This window comes from Giraffa tippelskirchi, chromosome 3 (genome assembly GCF_054371585.1).
Source record: "Giraffa tippelskirchi isolate mGirTip1 chromosome 3, T2T-mGirTip1v1.2.pri, whole genome shotgun sequence".
In the NCBI taxonomy this organism is placed as follows: Eukaryota; Metazoa; Chordata; class Mammalia; order Artiodactyla; family Giraffidae; genus Giraffa; species Giraffa tippelskirchi.
Window position 1 is genome coordinate 90,541,381 of NC_137277.1, and position 21,157 is coordinate 90,562,537.

A 21,157-nucleotide genomic window follows, 5' to 3' on the forward strand; every position below is an offset into this window, starting at 1 on the left:
TATCTTGGTAATTCCTACTTCCTTAAGGCTTGGATGGATTCTGATTTGGAACAAACATACTAGCAAGTTCCTGGTCCAGACTTCTCCTACAACCAGACTCCCTCCTCTATTCTCACTTCAATGCACTCCACTCCACATTACTAGTACCCAAGAAAACATACTGGGTGGATCTGACTGTCTGCTGCCTCTGCCTGGTCTCACCTGGTCCTTTTTTGGTCATTTACTCAAGTACTGGTTGCCTTGCATCTTGCAAGCCTAGAGAAAGGGTTTGCTGGTATTAAGATACCATTTTAAATAACTCATCAGTGTCTAAAAGAACCCCAACACTTTTCCCACATGAATGTGTAAAGAAAATTTCTGTGATCGCTATTTTTTAGTAAAGTGCCAAAACATGATCCCAGGAGGCTGATATCTTACACTAGGGCAATCCTTGTTTTGAATGAAGTTTTATTTGAACACCACCATGATTGTTGCTCATTCAGTTAAGTGTGGTTTATACCTGATTTTGTGCTACACTGGCAGACTTGAGTAGTCGTGACAGAAACTGTATAGCTCACAAAGCCATAAATAATTACTATCTGACCCTATATGTAGAAAGCTTACCAAACACCCACCACCTTATACTCATCCATAACTTCATCTGTTTGTTTGTATCCTAAATAGACTCCTACCTGAAGGACTAGTACCTAGGTACCAAGATGTCTACTTTGTTGAACTCCAAATTATTTTCACCAAAAGGGACAAAACCTATTTCAAATTTGTGACATCTAACTAAAGACATTAGCACACATGGGCAGAAAACCTGCAAAGCTAATCAGCTCAAAGACTTCTGGAGAAATTAAAAGATGCAGCCTAGGATGGAGGCAAACTTGAGATAAATTATTTACAATTATTGTAGTCTAATAGGAATTCAGAAATACCAATCCCACTCCTCAGTCAGTGTTCCCTTTGCAGTTCATTTATTCTGACCACACCCTACTGCAAGATAAATTCAGCCTCACTGGAGTGGAGAGAAAATTGGCATTGATTTTCTCCCATTAAATAAAATATTACATAGGCATGCTTATAAATGGTTATATCACCAAGGCTTGCAAATAGAGAAGATAATTTTTTTTTCCTTAACCTCATTTGCTAAACTGAACCTGATAGAAGGGAAGTAAAATTTCTCATGTAAATCAAGTGACTAGATATGCTGACATTTTGTTTCACAAAGTCATCCTACAAGGTTACACATATAACTACTACATTTTAAATGGCAGAAGGAAGGGGTTTTACACCCCACTGTGCCAAGTTTTACTTTTTTCCTCTGCACTGATTAAAATAAAGGAACCATCATTGTCAATAGGCAGAGCCTGCTACATTGCTTTTATCAAATGCAAGGAGGTGTAAATAAAAGCTGTAAAGTACAAGAAAAAGATCATGACTCTCTGTCTGAAAGCAAAACTATTAAACATAAACACTCAGATGAACTCACATTGCCTTTCAACACATTGCTAAAGAATCCTTTTCACTGTAAAATTAGCATAAAATGTCACAGTTCTGACACTGCTGTTGAAGAAACTTGGTTTAAGACATTTAAAACAACTTTAAGACTTCAAATGAAGTGGAGTTACTCACCAGAGAATAAGTCATATTGCATTTGGCCTGGACACAAGTCTCCTCAAATTGTTATCGATAACGGATTAAAAGTTGATCTCTCAGGGCATTAGAATCCAAAATTTTAGGGTATTTGTTGATTAAAATATATAGTTTGTTGAATGAATGCAGGCTCATACATGCTAACAACAAAATCAATGTTTGTTGTTGCTTATGAAACACGAGGACAATGATTTATTCTCAGGAAGTCAGTTGGACCATGAGGTAAGGTACATGGGTTCTATATTGAGAAGTGAAAATTCTACCCATGGTGTAGGATTCCATCATCATAAGTGAAAGGAACAGATGGGCAGGAGGTTGGGACCTGCAGGTGCAAGAGAACAGATATGACAATCCCAAAGTTTCCTCTGAATGTTACCTGAAAAGAGCTTTCCTATTTTCTGCTCATGAGTCCTTTAAAAGCATGTGTCTTCAAGCTCAGTGTTACAGTACATTAAGCTATGACAAGGCTGTGATCCAAAGGATTTTTATGATTAAAAATGTGAGTTCTGTGAAAAGCTTAATCTTGACTACTTACATGTTGAAGCTAGACTTCTAAGACCAGCTCTTGGCCAGCCTCACAAAAATACATGCAACTTAGCTCTCTCTGGCTTGGGGGTATTTTATACACACCCTCTGGACTCAACATTCTTTTTTTTTTTTTTTAATGTTTCATCAGAGGAGGTTTATTTTTGCCTCTGACAGTACAGCTGGGTGTTTTAACAGGTCAAGATAACCTTATTCTAATCCGAGATGAAGTTGATTTGAAGCTCAATTTTACTTTATGAAGAACTTATCTCTCTAGGTTCTCTTTTTTTTAAAAAGAAATTATTTTTAATTGAAGGATAGTGGCTTTACCCCTCTGGACTCTAGGTTCTGAAGCATTAACTACTTTCACTTGCCTCTCTATGTATACTTAGCATAGAACCTGGAACACAGTTGTTGCTTAATAAATGCATGAGGCATTGAAGACAGCAAGAATGATTCTCATCACTTATTATTAAGTAGTGTGAGATCACAATGATAGAGATGCTGATCTATCCAAGAAAGACTGGCTTTGGCTGGCAATATTCACTCAGCTCCAGTCCAGTAAGTTTGACCTCAGGCTTTTTTTCTCCCATGCACTTCACAAAAGTAAGCCACAAACACTTGTCACTTATTGTGGGATCCAGTGTGACTAACTGATAGAATTCTGGCCTCATATCCTGATTTCTGTACTTTCCTCTGGCTCCTTTAAATTTGTGGTCCATTAAGTTTCTCCTTCCGAAATTTCGCACCATAGTTGCCCAACTTCCCCACAGTCATCCACTTTTAACCTTCCTTAGTTGTGGTGCTTTCTGCTGCTGCTGCTGCTGCTGCTGCTAAGTCGCTTCAGTCGTGTCCGACTCTGTGTGACCCCAGAGACAGCAGCCTACCAGGCTCCTCCATCCCTGGGATTCTCCAGGCAAGAACACTGGAGTGGGTTGCCATTTCCTTCTCCAACGCATGAAAGTGAAAAGTGAAAGTGCAGTCTCTCAGTCGTGTCCGACTCTTAGCAACCCCACGGACTGCAGCCTACCAGGCTCCTCCATCCATGGGATTTTCCAGGCAAGAGTACTGGAGTGGGATGCCATTGCCTTTTCCGGCTTTCTGCTACCTCAGCTTAAGAAAACCCTGTTCTAACCTCTAACACTTGGGCGTCTCCCAAACCTTAATCATACTCTACTACATCAAGGAGGAATTCTGATCTGGAAGGAATAATCTCAGAAAAAGCTTCAGGGAAATACTTTAATTTTTGCTTCCTTCCCTAAAAGCCTTATGGGTCTTTGAGAATTTCTAGTAAAGGTGGGAGCGGGCACTCTTTTCCTCGATGATAAATTCCCAGGATTTCAACCCTCATCTCAGTGGATACCTGAAGGCTTGCCTTGGGTGATCTGCATGTAAGTACCTCTCATCCCCAACTGCCAATCTTTAGAGCAAAGGCTGAACAGGTTATTTATAACTTAAAGGGGTACTGAGTATTATTTAATGCCCTCTGTATACCACATTGTACTTCCTCTGCTCTTCCTAAAGAAATCACATCATGGTATTACATTTATTGCTTAATTTTCTTTTTTTTGTAACACTTTGATAGCTACTTGGGAGCAGCTTTTTTGTTTTTCTTATTCATTGTATTCCTCAGAATATTAGCAATAAAACGTGTACACAAAAGGACACCAGGAATGCTTACTAAATGTAGGAAGAGAAAAAGTAAGCATTTGCAGCCATATCAAATTCTAGTTTGGTAAAACAAATATTAAACTATTAGACTGAAATGAGACTTTTGACCAGTTTTTGTGTCTAGTTTTAATAGTCATTATCAGAATTATGTACATGTTCTAAGATCCTGTAAATGCAATAAATAACCTCTTTCTACCCCCCTCCCCACTTCTTCATGCTTTGATTATCTACAATTTATTTTCTATTGATGCTTCCCACTCTCCATGATTCTTGCTTCTTGTGATCCCAAATGAAAATACACAAGAAACTATGTCCCTTGCTCTAAGTTTCTAAGGTGTTTGTGTGGATGTTTTTATTTCATTCATTTAAAAAATATTCACACTTAGGAGTAAGAATGGGCAAAAATGGAAGTCGGAGGAGCCTCTCTTCAACCTTTTCAGCCTCTGGTTGTTCTTTCTCTCTGCTTGCAATGGTCTTCTACTGTTCTTTAGATGTTTGGTGACCTCATCTAGTTCCGACTCTCTCTCAGACTCTAGTTCTCTGTACAAAATCTGCTCTCAGCCTAGTTCTGTTGGAAATATTCCAGTCTATGAATTAGTCATATGATGTTAATGGATCACAGCAGCTTATGGCATTTTCTGGCTCAGAGGGATCTGCATCTTGATAAGGGGCAGTGCCTTAACCCCAAGGATCAAATTGCTAATGGCAGAATTGAAGTCTTTGGGAATGGCATCAAGGGTCAGAAAGCCTTCCAACCCTTTCATATTGGCTGCCGGCTCTAAAAGTTCAGAGAACTTCTACTCCCACAATGCCATCTCCCTTTATTAGCATAAATAATAAAGAAGTTATTTTTTATATAAGTCCAAATGCTGACACTGACACTGTTGAACTCATTATAAAGGGGAAAAATGTCCACATAGTGACTCCAAATAATTTTGGATTTGGTGGAGGGGAAATGAGAAGAAACGAAAGCAGGAAGGAAGAGGGAAAGACCGGAAAGGAGGACTGTCAACACAGGGAATGAAAGAAAAATCTCTTTAATCTGAATGCTATTATATTATCAGATATGCAGTAGGCATGCATTTTAATGTCACTTTTGAAATCGATTGTGTGTGCTAATTTTTTCATACAATAAAAAAAGAGATTGATTTACGATCTGTGGGGAAAGAGGACTTAAAAGACACAACAAATTTAGGGGCTACTAAATGTAATGTGTAAAAATTGAACAACAAATTTCATAATTGAAGCTCAGTATCTTAAATTAGTATGTAACAAGGAATACTAATTTTGGTATACCAATGCCTCAGGGCTATCTACAAGTTCTTATTAATTGAAGTGTATGACCAAGATGTCACTGCTAAGAATAGTGGGAAAGCAGTTCTATAGTCACATATTTTTGAAGAAAGTCAATAGGAAATGGATTTGTTCAACTGCAGGAGAATTCAGCTGCATTCATTGAGCTCATGACTTTTTTTGATCTTTTTGGAAAACAATAAATCACACACTCACAGAATACAGTGCTGGCCTTGTGTTAGGTCATGCATATCCTCTTAGAGACATGGTCAAAAGTCTTGAGAGGGCTTGGAAGATGCTGCTGCTGCTGCTAAGTCGCTTCAGTCGTGTCCGACTCTGTGCGACCCCACAGACGGCAGCCCACCAGGCTCCGCCATCCCTGGGATTCTCCAGGCAAGAATACTGGAGTGGGTTGCCATTTCCTTCTCCAGTACATGAATGGGAAAAGTGAAAGTGAAGTCACTCAGTCGTGTCCGACTCTTAGCGACCCCATGGACTGTAGCCTACCAGGCTCCTCCGTCCATGGGATTTTCCAGGCAAGAGTACTGGAGTGGGGTGCCATTGCCTTCTCCATTGGAAGATGATCCCATATCAAATAAATCAATACAGTGGGTTTGCAAATGCATGTTACTGCACTGACTCTTAAGTTTCTTAGTCAAACTTTGAAACTTAATAAAGGTCTCATTTTATTTGTCTTTTAAAAAGAAAAATTAATGCAACAGTTGGAAAGATGAGTTAAAATTTCTTTTAAAGTGAAAATTTCAGTTAATTGTATATCATGAATTTTATAGTCTAAATCAAACAGAACAATAAAGATAATGTTCATTAATGTGAGCTAGTTAGGAAAAGAATTAATCTGTCCCCTCTATCTTTGAAATGACTTTGCCACTTACTAAATCATCTTTTACTCTACTTTTCTATCTCCTCAAACAACTGATGAGATTTAGCAGATAAGAAACAGATTAAGACTGTGATATGATACAATTATGCAGACATAGGAAGATGTAAGTTATTAGAGAAAAAAAGACATAGAGGGTAATATGAGAACATATATATGCACAATTATTGTCCACTGTGACAGACTAGAATAATAGAGGGGAAAATATTTAAATCACTAATTAATAAACAGAAAGCTCAAGAAAATAGTTGGGAATCCAGAACGGGAATTTCTCACATCCTACAGTAAGAGCACAGCCCAACAGTAAAAAGGCAAACTCTCTCTTCTTGCTGGGCAGGAGGTCAGCTAATGAGAACCTGTCACAACTCAGCCAATGAAAAGCCACACTATACTTCAAACTTTCAACTCCTCCAATGGACTCTTTGTTTACTATGGTCCTGCCAACTTCCTCTCCCCTCCTCTAAAAAAGTTCTCCTCTCCTTGCTGTGTGGGAACTCACACGTGGCTAGTCAAGGTTGCATACTTCAAACTGCAATATTTTGCTGATTCCAAATAAACCCATTTCTGCATTTCTGCAGGAGAAATAACTGGCAGTCTATCTGTTTTAGGTCAACACAGTGCAATCTATACCCATTAGGTAGGAAATAGCCAAGCTATAATGCTGAAGTTAACTGTTTTTCATACTACAATGGATAAAGACTACAGCTAAAGCTATTTTGGAGCAACCATTCATCAGACAGTGAGGTGCAGAGCACTGATCAAGTGAGTTCTTGAGAAGAACTAGATCACAGCAAGAATGGGAGATGCATAGAACAGGACTGATGGATTAAATTACCTTAGTAGAAACTTCCAGAGTCCTTTCTGAGTCTGTTCTCTTTGCCCCACCTGGCTGAGAGATATCAATTTCTCAGTAAGGACAAATTGAAAGTATATATCTGCTCTCCACTCTTTAGCATTAATATTTTGTGGGCATATAAATTTCCTTACCCCATTATGGTACTCATATAGTTTCAATAAGTCCCTGAGTTGCCTTCACCCAATACTGAAATACTCCCTGTTGCCAACCTTGTTATAGTTTGATACCTTTCCTCCATTATTGCGATCAAGATTTCTGGTTGCCATATAATCAAAGAACAGATTTCTTTAGAAGTCTTATTTCTGAAAGAGTGAACTTCAAGATACAAAGATGATTTGATGTGATTTAAGAGGTAGTCATTCAACAATGATATCCCAGGTTTGGAGGCCTGAGGCAGTGGGTATGGTCCATCCTGACAGGGAGAAATATTCTATCACTGCATTAGCATTATTTAAAATTGACCGTGTGTGGTCATAATTAAAAAAACACTTTTAGTCAATTTTATAGTTTTTAATATTCTCTTTAAACTCTGCACCCCCTTATTGCCTGCATCTATGATGGACATTCTCAGTATATCACCATCCGACCTGGGTATTTACTTTCTGTTTCTCTTATCAGATTGCAACTTCTTTGAGGGCAAGAAAGAGATATAAATTACCTTTGGATAATAGAGCCTAAAATTTAATGGATTCTTAGTATAGGTTTGTTGAAGAAAGGAATTTCACTTATTATGATGTGTTTGGTGACACGTAACCAAACATCCAGTTTACACTGCTATTAACAACAATGCAGATACACTGAATCACAAGAGAAATTTGGTTCACTGACCCAACAATGTTCTCAAATACCCACTCTCTTTTTCCTCTCCACTCTGCTTTCTGAGAGTCCCTTGGACTGCAAGGAGATCCAATCAATCCATCCCAAAAGAGATCAATCCTGGGTGTTCATTGGAAGGACTGATGTTGAAGCTGAAATTCCAATACTTTGGCCACCTCATGCGAAGAGTTGACTCATTGGAAAAGACCCTAATGCTGGGTAGGATTGGGGGCGGGAGGAGAAGGGGACGGCAGAGGATGAGATGGTTGGATGGCATCACCGACTCAATGGACATGGGTTTGGGTAGACTCCGGGAGTTGGTGATGGACAGAAAGGCCTGGCGTGCTGCGGTTCATGGGGTCGCAAAGAGTCGGACACGACTGAGCGACTGAACTGAACTGAACTGCTTTCTGGGGTGTCACATCACCCACACAGACACAAACTGGCTTCCAGTAACTTTAAAGACTACAAAAGTCTTCCTCCATGACTGGAGAAACCTAGGAGTAATTCTAGAAACATCCTCATAAGAGCAAGGAAGCTTGATTTCCAAAGCTTGCTCTCCATTCTCATTGTTCTGCCTGGATCATGTGCTTACCTCTGAATCAATGGCTCCTAGAGCCAGGGAAGAAGTGAGCTGCTCCCAGAAACTGGAAGGAAGGCTGGAGTGTGTACCAGGTGAAGTGGGCATAGAGGTTGAGAGGGCCTCACAGTGCCTGCCCAAAGGATAAAGTATAATTGGTTGTATAGTGGGGGATGAATGCAGGCTTTCACTTGGAACAGAGCTTATGATATTGGGCAAAATCTAAAAATAATCAGCTGCATATGAACCATTCCTAAATAAATTTTTATTATTTACATATTTGATTATTTGTATTGCTGGTATTTTATTTTCAGTGTATTTGCATGAAAATGATCTTATCTATTCCTTGTTAACGTTCAGAGGCTAGCCCGGTAAGATATTTCTACTCTGTACCCTTCTTATTCTAACTTATCATACGGGCTATTCTTGTAAAGTATTTGCAAAGTATCGAAAAAAACAATAAAGCTATTCATTAGCATGCCATAGTAATATTGTTTTACCTGCCACATTTGACTTTGACTAAAAGGAAGTCCACCAGAGTGTCACTGAAGATTATTTTGCATCCAAGTGACAAAAGTAATTTTCATATATTGAGGTATGGGAAAGACATTCTGGCTTATATATGAGTTATCTTTAATTTTATGCTAACTAAAACAGCCTATTTGTGGACTTTCAAACATACACTGTTCATCTGCTTTAATTATTAAAGAAAAGGACACACTGACCCAAAGTAAAGAAAGTCCATATTAAAAATAAAGATTAAATGCCTCCCTCCCTGGAACACCCATGCTGGTTCTCCTTCAGTGATAAGACTCCCTTCCCAGGTGCCAAGACCACACTGACTCACTGGTAAGTGCTCGTCTGTTTTTGTTGAATCCTTGAAGAAATATATCCATGGCTTGCTTAATGTTCTTTGTTCTGACAAGATATAAAACCATGTTGAAAACCATGCTTCCCTGGAGCAGTTTCTCAGAGTAATCTGGGAAGCTGTCTTCCAGACTATAGTCCTCAGTTTGGCTCAAATAAAACTCTTCTCTACTTTTACTACAGATAGGTTAATATTTTTGTTGACACAAGTTAAGAATGCCAAAGAAGCCAAAGACATCTCACTACAAGGTGTTTCCACTGGTGTTCAAGAACAGTATGTACTAACATTTCTGGAAAAAAATTAGGTCAAAGAACTCGGAAAATTCTACATTTATACATTAAAATACATGCTCCACTTTCAAGCGTGACATTAGGAAGACTGTACCTAACATCCATCTTTACTGTTGGCAAAAAGTGGATCCCTCAGAGACACTATTAAATGTGTTCCATTTACCCTAATCTGACTAGCCTGAAATACATTGGTTTATAAGGTTTCCCAATGTAATCACTTTTAATACAATGTAGACTACAATAAAAAGGCTGTTTCACTGTTCATTCATTCCTTCAGTTCACAAATACTTATTGAACTCTTACTAAAGGGTTAATCTTTGGAATGACAAGGAGCTTATAGCCTAGTTATATGGAGGCTGATAATAAACACAAATATATAATATGAAGTGGAGAAAAGCACTTAACATATTCTATATATGAAGAAAATAAGGTAGGTTAGAACCAGAAGTGAGAAAATGCTAAATGCCCAGAAATGACGTGATTGAAAGAACACAAATCATGTCCCTACATTTTTTTTAACATGGGAAATAAAGCCATCTGGACCACAATCCTTTCAGTAGTAGCTTTCAGGAATAATTCTTAGCTTTGGCACTATGGACAAATGTTTCTAATTCTTATCTCTGCCATCTGACCCCATGCTTTCCTTCTTTGGATCAAGGAAGCTACTACCTCTTACGGATAACTCTTTGATTTTTTATCTTAGGGAATTATTTAAATTTTCATCACTATATCAAGCTGTCCTGTAAGTTACATCACAACTATATGTGAATCATAAATTTAGAAATTACAGTTGTTTAGATAAAGTGGGGAACAACTTAATTTAAAAATCTCCCCATTTGCTAGGATGCAATTTAGAATCAGAGCTATTTTATCCTTCATTGCACACCCCTAATTGTTATAGCTTAGGCAGCTGAAAGAAAAAAAAAAATCAATCCAACCTTGAGTAAGAAGGCAGGGGAAATAAAATCTGGACTGGAATTAACCATCAAGAAACTTAAAAATATAGGATAGGTTGAGCTTAGGGAGACACACTATTTCACATCTAAGCATAAAGGAAGGGCTGCTTGTAATACTGTCTAAATAGTTATACATTTCAATCCAAGAGCTATCAAGGGAGACCTGGAAAGATAGTGAATGTCAGACAATGGAGGATGTCAAGGATGCACAGAGCTCAAAGGCAACTGTCTCTTGGTTTCAAATATAGATAAGAGTTGGTCCCACAATGGAAAATACACAGACAACAAGGCAATCAGAAGGGAGAGTTTGACTTTTCTCTGAAACTTCTAGCTATTCTGAAAGGCTAAGAAATCTTGAGGTGTTATAGGAAATCTTTCTTTTCAGAGGTTTGAATTATAACCCTGTTTGTCTAGACAGGGATTCTTAAGTATTTTTTTGTGTATCCATGTATGTGTGTTTCACATAGAAGATATTAGGGGTATTTGAGGCTGAAAGAAAAAAAAAGTGCATCACTGTAGTAACTTCTTTTCTAGGAAAATATCACTTGAGAAAAGCCAAAGATGAAATTGACCCTAGCTTCAGGGATTTGCAGAGTAGGTCCAATCATTCTCTTCGTGTTTATCATGACGTCTGAGTTTACTGCATTTTAAAAATGAATTTGATCTTATCACTTAATTTGAATTTTTCACTCATTAACCATATTCATATATATTTAACCAAGGAATCCTGCGTTATTTGTCTTTTTGTGATTGGTTTATTTCTCTTAGCGTAATGTCCTCGAGGTTCATTCATGCTGTAGCATATGTTAAGATTCCATTCTTTTTTAATGCTGAATAATATACCATTATATATTCACCATGTTTTGTTTGTCCATTCATCTGTTGATGGACATTTAGGTTGCTTTCACTCCTTGACTATTGTGAATAATTTCACAGATTTTCTTACCACCAGGTCTATGTCATTTTAGAACTCAAGTGCAAGAGCTGAAAGCTGATGCTACTCTCATTATAAATTCTTCTCTGTAGTCTTCCGTTTCTACTGAAGGCTTCTCGAGATGAGCACAGGAAGCATGGGATCCCAGGCTCAGGAATCTTAGCTCAGTGATGTAGGGGATTGTAATCACGAAGCCTTTATGTGTTAATTCACGGCCTCTCTAGTCTAAGAAAGGCAACTCGTTTAATCAATCACCTTATATTTAAATTGCGTTTCCAAAATTCCTTATGAGGAGTATTTTTCTGACCCATGCTGGTAACTGCAGTGATGGATGAAGTCTGAAGCACAACTGCCATCATTTGACTGCTCTAGCAGAGAATTCTTTTTCGAGCTAAGCTGACATGCAACTTGGATTGGCTCTATTCTGCCATGTAATGAGTGTCTGTGTCTCCTCTCAATCCCAGATTCATATGCTCAAACTCTAATGAGACAGCATTCAGAGATGGGGCTTTTGGGAAGTGATTAGGTCTTGAGGGTAGAATTTTCATGGTGGGAAAAGAGAGCTGGCCCTCTCTGCTCTCTGCCATGTGAAGATACAGGGAGAAGATGACCAACCATAAACCAAGAAGAGTGTCTTCACCAGACATCAGATCTGCTGGCATCTTGATCTTGGACTTTCCAGCCTCCAATACCATGAGAAATAAATTCTTGTTCTTTAAGCCACCTAGTCTATGGTGCTATGTTGCAACTGCCTGAATGAACACATATTCTTTGGATTCATGAAGAACATATCACAGCATCACAGAATATCAAACAACCTGGAAACAGTCTCTTCCAGGCACCTCTGAATTACAGGTTCATTTTACTTCCTTGAGGGAAACTCTTCAAATCTCTGAAGACTGGACAATATTATGTCTTCCCTTCTTCTGGCTAAACACTGCTGGCTCCTAAGATCCCTCTTCAACTGAAGGGGTGTGGGCCCTTTGCCCTTCAAGTTGTTCTTTTCTAAGCCCACTCCAAGTGACTTGTTTTATTTTGTTTAAACTGTAAGACCCAGAACTGGAAAATATACAGCTCTTTATGCTAACAATTTATCTACACCTTTTGAATATGATCATTTGACCAGCTATGAATTCCATGAATACTGATGAAGAGCTCAGGCTCTGTGGTCAAGAAGACCTAGATTTAAAGTCAAGCTCTTTTTAGTTATGTGATACAGGGAAATTAATCTCATTAAGCCATTGCTTCCTCATCCATTTAACAGAGATTACCTAGTATGTATCTCACATAGAATGCAAGGTAAAGTACTTAGCACAATGCCTGGCACACAGTAAATTCTGAATTAATCTAAGTTTCTGTAAGCCCATATTTTCCCATCTATTCAAACTACCATTATAAGAGGCAAGGAGATCTAAATAAAGGGGAAAATAATTATTGGAATAATAGATCTTTTCATCTGCATTACTTATAATGATACTGTTATCAAAGCAAAGAGTTGCTTATCATTAGTTGCTTCAGCCCTGTAAAACACATTTGTTAGAATGAATTACTCGGTTTTGTTCAGTTTGGAATCCTAAAGTCTGAAATTTATTCTAGCTGAATTCATGCACTCTTTGAATTTATTAATCCAGTTCAACAGCAATCTGCTAATTCTTTCTGAGCAGTACAGTTTAACTGAGTTTTAGACTGCTCTCTCCTCATACCATCAACACTACCTTGAACCCCAAATGCCTTTTGAAGAAGGACTCCTACATGTATTGCAGTGATGACAAGGGTTGACAAATATTTTACAGACATGCTGAGTTATCTTTTGAGATAATCCTTTTAGTACTTGGCTACACTGTCATGCTATTCACATCTTGAATGACACAGAATTTTAGTTGTCTTAAACATGGCACTAAAATATATTTTTGGGGTTGAATTTTCATATCATGTGTCTCAAGAGACATGGTTGGATATGAAAAACATGTGGATGATATGAAGGCAGTCAGTCGGCTATGGGTCAAATTCTGGAGCTTTTACCCATGGGTTCTGTGACTTAGACAAAGTATTCTCCTTATGTTACTCTTTGGCGTCTCATAACTAAAATGGAAGTAATAATACTAGCTGCTTCAGAGGGTTGCTGTAAATGATAGAATATATATGAAATACTTAGGGCTTCTTTGGTATTCTAGTGGTTAAGACTTCTCTTTGCAAATTAGGGAACGCTGGTTTGATCCCTGGTGAGGGAACTAAGATCCCACAGGCCACAAAGCGACTAAACTCTTGGGCTGCAACTACTGAGCCTGAGCCACAACTAATGAGCCCACCCTCTGGAGACTGCGAGCTGTAACGACTGAGCCCATGTGCCACAACTACTGAAGCCCGCACACCCTAGAGCCTATGCTTGCAACAAGAGAAGCCACTGCAATGAGAGGCCCTGGAACTGCAACTAGAGAGTAGCCCCTACTTGCCACAACTAGAGAATGCCTGCACACAGCAACGAAGACCCAGCACAGCCAAAAAAATAACCATCCTATTCCTACATTTTCTTACTTTTTCAAAAGGCATAGCTTGTAAATACTTCATAGGATAATTTTAAGATGAAATGGGATAATACAACTAAAGCACTTGGGTCAGAGTAGAAGCTCAGTGAATCGTCATACATTACTTTTTTTCCCTCCTGTCCTCAACCCTTTTTTCATTCTTCACTAATACATACCTTTACTTATCTATACCTGTAGGAATATATGTAGGAGAGATGTATTTATTTTTGTATTACAACTAGCTTTAAGCCAGTGAAAATGCTTCTGAAATATTATGCTGTGCTGCATGCTCAGTCGCTACAGTCATGTCTGACTCTTTGAGACCCAATGGACCACAGCCCTCCAGGCTCCTCTGTCCATAGGACTCTCCAGGCAAGAATAGTGGAATGTGCTCATGCCCTCCTCCAGGAAATATTATGCTGCATATTATCAAATATCAGCAGTCCCTGCTAAGATAGCAAGGGTAGAGACAGATCGAAATGCACACTCTCATTACTCTTGCTCTGTGGTTGGCTCTTTGATATGTTTAGCTGCTACTGGGCCAGAGGTCTCTAGACAGTCTATTGGAATTTCATTTGCTAAATGCTGGAGATAGTAGAGACCAAGGAAATATATTAAAAAAGGCATGGCTCCTAGAATTTACTGGCAAATCCAAAATAACAAAAAAGCAAAATTTGATATAACCAGGGGCTCTTCGTACTCCCATTTTCCACCTTTGCTACATGCTCTCTAGCTGACCTAAGCTATTTTTCAGTATGGTTTTGGAAATCAAAGGGGGGATTTAATGCCTTGCTTGAGCATGCTTTCAGTTTGGCTCAGGCTGATTTATATTTAAGACTGTATTCCTTTCTTCAAAGAACATTGTTAGAATGAGTGTTTAAAAATATAAAACCTTGTGCAAACTCGGTCACTTGAAGAGAGAGTGAGAAGATGATGGCAGCATAAGCAGAAATGGAAGAGAAATAAAACACTTCACATATTAAATACAGAAGAGGCAGAAAAGTGGCCACTGTTAATGAGGTATTTGAAAATACTTTAAAAAAATCAAGCAAAGAAAGATGGATGGAAAAACACACACACAAAGATGGGAAAAATCAGAGATGCAGATACAACACAATAAAAAGAAGTCAACTCACTTTGAGTATATTGTCTGTTTTCTTCTTTTCTATTATCTGCTTGATTTAATAGCAAAGAGGTCGAGCAGTGAAACTGGAGGAACTGGCTTGTTAAAGAAGGAGATTTTAAAAGAGAGCCTTGCATAATTCATGCTCCATTCTCTAAGATCCATATTTGAATGCTTCTAAAACGGAATCACTGTGGTTGTTAGGGCCGCCTGTGTTACCTTCCATGGCCTCAGGAATAAATGGATTGTGCCTTCCTGACCAAGGACTCACATGGTTCATAGAACTCTCACTCAAATAATTAGTTTTTTGCTGATGTCCGAGTAATCTCTGAAGTTTTCCCATACATATAGGCCATGATGACAGCAACTGAAAGGTTGCTTTGCCTCAGAGCAATAATGGCCTGGAAACTGTGTTAACTTGATGTTACAGTCACAGCCACAAGCTAATAAACTTGTAAACTGGAAGAAAATGAGATCAAAGACCACTGTTCCTTTTTTTCCTTTTCATCCCTGTTTGGGTAAATAATGACTGGGTCAACATGTGTTTGCTTTTTTACTGACTGGGCTCCAAAAAATATCACAGGGGAGTTTATTCTGTAGAACAGTCCCTGGACTCATGTTTCTGAATCTTTGTAGTCAACAATAATTTTTGTAGACCCACAAATATGACTCTCGGATGTCAACAAACCAATGAGTGAAATGTCCTGTCTGTGCACAAGAGGAAGTGATGTTGCGTAAGGATTGGCACAGCCTGGGCTCTTTTCTGATTCCCTCTATGACCTTGAACTTGCACTGCCTGCCTTTTACTTTCCCGGACTGGCAAGCTGGGTAATACGACTTACGTTAAACCAGGAAACGGCAATATGCCAGGTGCCCTTAGGTGAATTTAGTCCAATAACATCGCCATGTCAGTGGCCTTTGCCCAGCACACTGGGGGAGAGGAGGGAAGGACAGAGTCTCCTGGATCCTTTCAATCACCACAGAAGCTCCCCTCACACCCATCAGACAGATGATGTAGCACACCACTAGCTGCGTTTGTGGGAACCTGAGCCAAAGATTAATGGGTTCTAAAGATTGTTCAGCTCAAAAGTAGCATGCTGTTCCTTCGTTCTCTTATTTTTCACTAGCAACTAGCTTTGCACTTTTGGCAAATCACTTGAAATCTCTCTGTGCCTCTGCTGTTAGTCTGTACAATGAAGCTAGTATGTCTTACAGCACTGTGGCAACCAAACTGTATTGCATTGAAAGTGTTTTGGAAACTTAGGAACTATTTAAGCAAATGAGACACCAAGAGCTAGGTTACTATGAAGATTAAGAGCACAGTGCAGCCAAAATTCCTGGATGAGAAACAGGCAGGGTGTCATCCATGTAAGTGAATGTGTAGGTGCCCCATCCACGGACCCTGCTAATAAAAAACTCAGGTTTTCTTCCCACTCCTGCCCAACAACTCTCTTTATTTTATTTATTTTATTTCTTTCTTTCTTAATTTTTTATTTGTTTTCCCATACATTGCTAACAACTCTCTTAAAGCTGCCCTCATCGGGGTCACAGATAAGCCTCCTCCTGGCTAGATTCAGCAGACCCTTTCCAATCATTTACCAACTGTGTGACTTCTCTTTAAATTACTCTCTTCTGGTATAAAATGGGAATAAATAGTTTCTAATAATAGTAGGTGCATATCTTTATACATTTGTCCAAACCCATAGAATGCACATCAAGAGTGAACCCTAATATAAACCATGGATCTTGGGTGGTAACTTTGTATCACTGTAAGTTCATCAACTGTAACAAATGTACCACTCTGGTGGGGGATGCTGATAGTGGGAGAGGCTGTGCATGTGCAGGGGCAGGGGATATGTGGGAAATCTCTGCACTTTCCGAACAATTTTGCCATGGATCTAAAACTGTCTAAAAAATAAAGTCTACTAAAAAATAAAAGAAAAACAGTATCTATCTCACAGGGTGTTATGAGGATTAAAAATCTATATTTAAAAAGCATATATTATACCCAACCAGCTTATATCCAACCAGTCCATCCTAAAGGAAACTAGTCCAGAATATTCATTGGGAAGACTGATGCTGAAGCTGAAACTCCAATACTTTGGCCACCTGATGCAAAGAACTGATTCATTTGAAAAGACCCTGGTGCTGGGAAAGATTGAAGGCGGGAGGAGAAGGAGATGACAAAGGATGAGATGGTTGAATGGCATCACCAACTCGATGGACCTGAGTTTGAATAAGCTCCAGGAGCTGGTAATGGACAGGGAAGCCTGGCGTGCTGTGGTCCATGGGGTCGCAAAGAGTCAGACGCAACTGACCGACTGAATATTATACCCAATATAAACATTCCAAAAAGGTCAGAAGAGTTTTCATGAATCTCTCAAAGAATATTCTTTTCTTTCTGTTTTTCCTTTCATTTAATTACCTTCAATGTAGGGCCATTAATTAATCATCTTCAATGATGACAGAGAGATCATTATGTTAACTGAGTTCCAATGCTACATGAATAACAGCAATATGCTGTGCTGTGCTTAGTTGCTCAGTCGTGTCAGCCTCTTTGCGACCCCATGGACTGTAGCCTGCCAGTCCATGGGATTCTCCAGAATACTAGAGTGGGTTGTCATGCCCTCCTTCAGGGGATCTTCCCAACCCAGGGATTGAACCCAAGTCTCCCACACTGCAGGCTGATTCTTTACCATCTGAGCCACCAGGGAAGCCAGAGTAAGAGCAATACCCTCTATCAAAGAACGTTAGGTTTTGCTCATGAAAAGTAAATAATGAATGAACTGATTCATTTGCCTTTCCCCTTTTCTATCTGTTTCTCCCTATTTCATTCAATTATGGGTTTCCCACCAAACTGACCACGTTTTAGTTCTACACAAAAACATTTGGGATTTATAAAGGAAGCGGCTGTTTCGCTAAAGTTACAGCCACACTATTATCAGATTCAGCAGTTTCCACACCGGCAGCTTATTTCTAGGTGAAGCTAAATCCTTGCCAGTGGCAGATCTTCCTGTGTGTCAGCTTCACTGCTGTGGGAAGGCTCTCCAGGACTTAATTCAAGCCACCTGCTGAAGGTTGACCACTAAGTGTCTGGAGTGAGCGCTGTGAATCCAAAGAGTGTCCACGTCAATTACGTCAGTATTACTCACAACTCTCACTGTTTTATTATTATTATTTTTATATGGTGTGACAAAATTAGGAGATTTGACAAAAAGTTTTACCATGACATTTTATAATATCAATAAACCTCATCCACATGAGCAATTTACAATTTTATGCCTCACTGTATTCTACTTTTGGCTACATGGACTGTGTAAAACATCTGTTCCAATTAAAGGCATTTTGCATTTGTCTTATCACAATGGTATCAAGTTTGATGTTGAACTTAAGAGTTTTTGTTCTTGGCCTTATAAGAAGAGCATTATGTAAGCTGCAATTCTATGTATAAAAACACTGCCCTTCCTGGTGAGCACAGCGAGACTGTGTTTTCACCAAATCCTTGCAGGTCAAAAGGAAAATGAAAGTTTGCTGAGTAGTTTTAAGGGCTGAGGAATGGGGAAAACAAAAATCTTGGGGAAAGACAATGGACAGTCAGGGCTAAGGGGCCTGGGAACAAATCCCCTGAAGGGTAGAGAACCAACCAACAACCACCCTTCTGACTCTGAGGCATTGATCAGCCCATGATTTTCTATATGCAGAAAAGCAAGCAGAACAGAAAGAGAGAGGGGACTCAAGATGGAAGCTTTTGGTTTTAAACCATGTTTAGTAAATGGAGGATGTCTGCAGTGAAACAGACTGATTTTCCTCACAGAGGGTATCCTCAATTAGCCCTGGAAAACAGTCATAGGAATTCCAACGATTTTAAGAAGGAGGCATTAGGCAGAGATACAATGTTGCAAAACAAAAGATGATGGAGTTACCAATTCATTCTCAACAACAGCAATGACAGGAAGCTAAAAGTGAGTAATCCTGACTCCATATGGTGAGAGGATCCTTCAAATGCAAGAAAGAAGGGAAAGTGCCTGGTTAACCTTAGATGTGCTGATCTTGGGGGTACTGAGGAGATGGAAATTGTAAATAATGAGTGTGCAAAAAAAGTCTGACACACACAGCAGGTGTTCAGTATGTAGTTCAGAAATAAACAGATGAAGCTGTGTGTAGCATCAGTAGAACAATACTAGCTCCCACTTATTGACTCCTAATTAGGTGTCAATTTTTGTTAACTTATTTAGTCATTTGACAGATGAAAAAAAAAAACCCAGCTTTCAGAGAGATTAAATATTCACCCAATATAATACAGCTAGTTGCCAGTGCTGCTAAAACTCTAACCTAAGCTTGATTACAGAACCATACATCTTAATACTTATGGTTTAGTGAAGACTCTGCTCACAGGAGCTATTTTTTCCTGGTTTCAAGTTCCCAGCCTACTACTTACTAGCTTGAGTGATTTATACAATCTCTTACAACTCATTTGCTTGTCTACAAAATGAGGATAATCCTGGTTGTTATGGACCGTTTGCATTCTTCTTCCAAATTCATATGCTGAAGCTCTAACCCTTAATAGTATTTTTGAGCTGTAAGGTTTGGGAGGTGGTTAGGTAACAGAGTCATTAAGGTGAAGCCCCAATGATGGGACTAGTGTCCTCATAAGAAGAGGAAGGGACCTCTTTCTGCCGTGTGGGAATACAGGGAGAAGGCAGCTCTCTTTGAACCAGGAAGAGGGTTTGCACCAAGAACTCAATCATTCTGGCACATCTGTGATCTTGGAATTCCTTCAGAATTGTGGGGACAAAATGTTTAAACTATCTCCTTGGTCTGTAGGACTCTGTTAGAGAAGCCTGAGCTAAGACCCTAGTGCTCCTTTCATGGGTTTGTGTGAGTATTAATTGAAACAGTATTTGGAAAGTTCTGAGTGTATGGTAAGTATGGTATATGGTAACTACTCTGTAAATGTGAACTATTAATATCTTTAAAAGCATAAGCTACTGCTTCTGTGTGTATGATTTTCATGTGAACAAGAGCAAAATGACCCATTTTTGACCAAAACTAACATTTGGAACATCTTTCTAGATGCTGAGATTTATTCTCTTGTTGTTGTTCAGTCCCTCAGTTGTATCCGACTCTTTGCAACTCTATGGACTGCAGCATGCAAGGCTTCCCTGTCCTTTACTGTCTCTCTGAGCTTGCTCAAATTCATGTCCATTGAGTCGGTAAAGTCATCTAACCATCTCGTCCTTTGTCATCCCCTTCTCCTCCCGCCTTCAATCTTTCTCAGCATCAGCAATGAGTCTGCTCTTAATATCAGGTGCCCAAAGTACTGGAGCTTCAGCTTCAGCATCAGTCTTTCTAATGAATATTCAGGACTGATTTCATTTAGGATGGGCTGGTTTGATCTCCTTGCAGTGCAAGGGAGTCTCAACAGTCTTCTCCAACACCATAGTTCAAAAGCATCAATTCTTCGGTGCTCAGCCTTCTTTACGGTCCAACTCTCACATTCATACATGATTACTGGAAAAACCCACAGCATTGACTATATGGACCTTTGTATTCTCTTACATGTTAAATAATAACACTTAAAATTTTCTATGTACGATGTCTCATGTGGAATCCACGGACAGATACTAGGGAGACAGTGCTATGTGATATAAGGACATGACATTTTGAGCCAGAAGACCTGCTTCAATCTCAGCTCTGAGTGGTTGTGTACCCTTTGACAAACCAGTTATATCTTTAAGCCTCACTCTCTGCCTTGGTAAAAGAGTTCAGAATAATACTCCCTATCAGACGATGATAGGTTTTAAAGTATTTCATAAACTGTAAAGCACTGTACAAATATTAGTTATTATGTTAACACCATGAGAATGTTTGAAAAAAGCATGAAAACAACATGTTGCTAGTGAAATCTGAAGAGCTTTTTAATTTGGGAATTGTTGCCAACACCACTAAGAACTGAGACATACTGTACTAAATTTAGCTTAAAACAAAAAAAAGTGAAATGTGATTCAACCCTGAAAAAGATAGATCTCATTATACATGAAGAAAGGACGCCGAAATAGAGTCAGAGAAACCTAGAGAGCAACACTGTGGACACACAATCCAGTAGTTATAGTAAATCAGAAGACAGAGTTGAGTTTTTCCAATCTCATGCAGCATTGAAAAGGGCAGTTCTATTTTAGGCTTT

The 21,157-nt window shown here is 39.0% G+C and overlaps 1 protein-coding gene across 7 annotated transcripts in view; it reads right to left on the reverse strand.

Annotated features, from left to right (window-relative positions):
• Positions 1-21,157, reverse strand: part of B3GALT1 (beta-1,3-galactosyltransferase 1) — a 609,729-nt gene that overhangs the window by 115,493 nt on the left and 473,079 nt on the right. For 3 of the 7 annotated variants that reach the window (XM_081582624.1, XM_081582623.1, XM_081582627.1), the window contains exon 1: positions 1,618-1,865. The exons of 3 other annotated variants lie outside the window; for them this stretch is intronic. The gene's annotated coding sequence lies outside the window, so the exon portion shown is untranslated. Of the gene's footprint in view, positions 1-1,617; positions 1,870-21,157 lie in introns of those variants that run through there. One more of the 7 variants, XM_081582622.1, reaches the window with a different exon arrangement.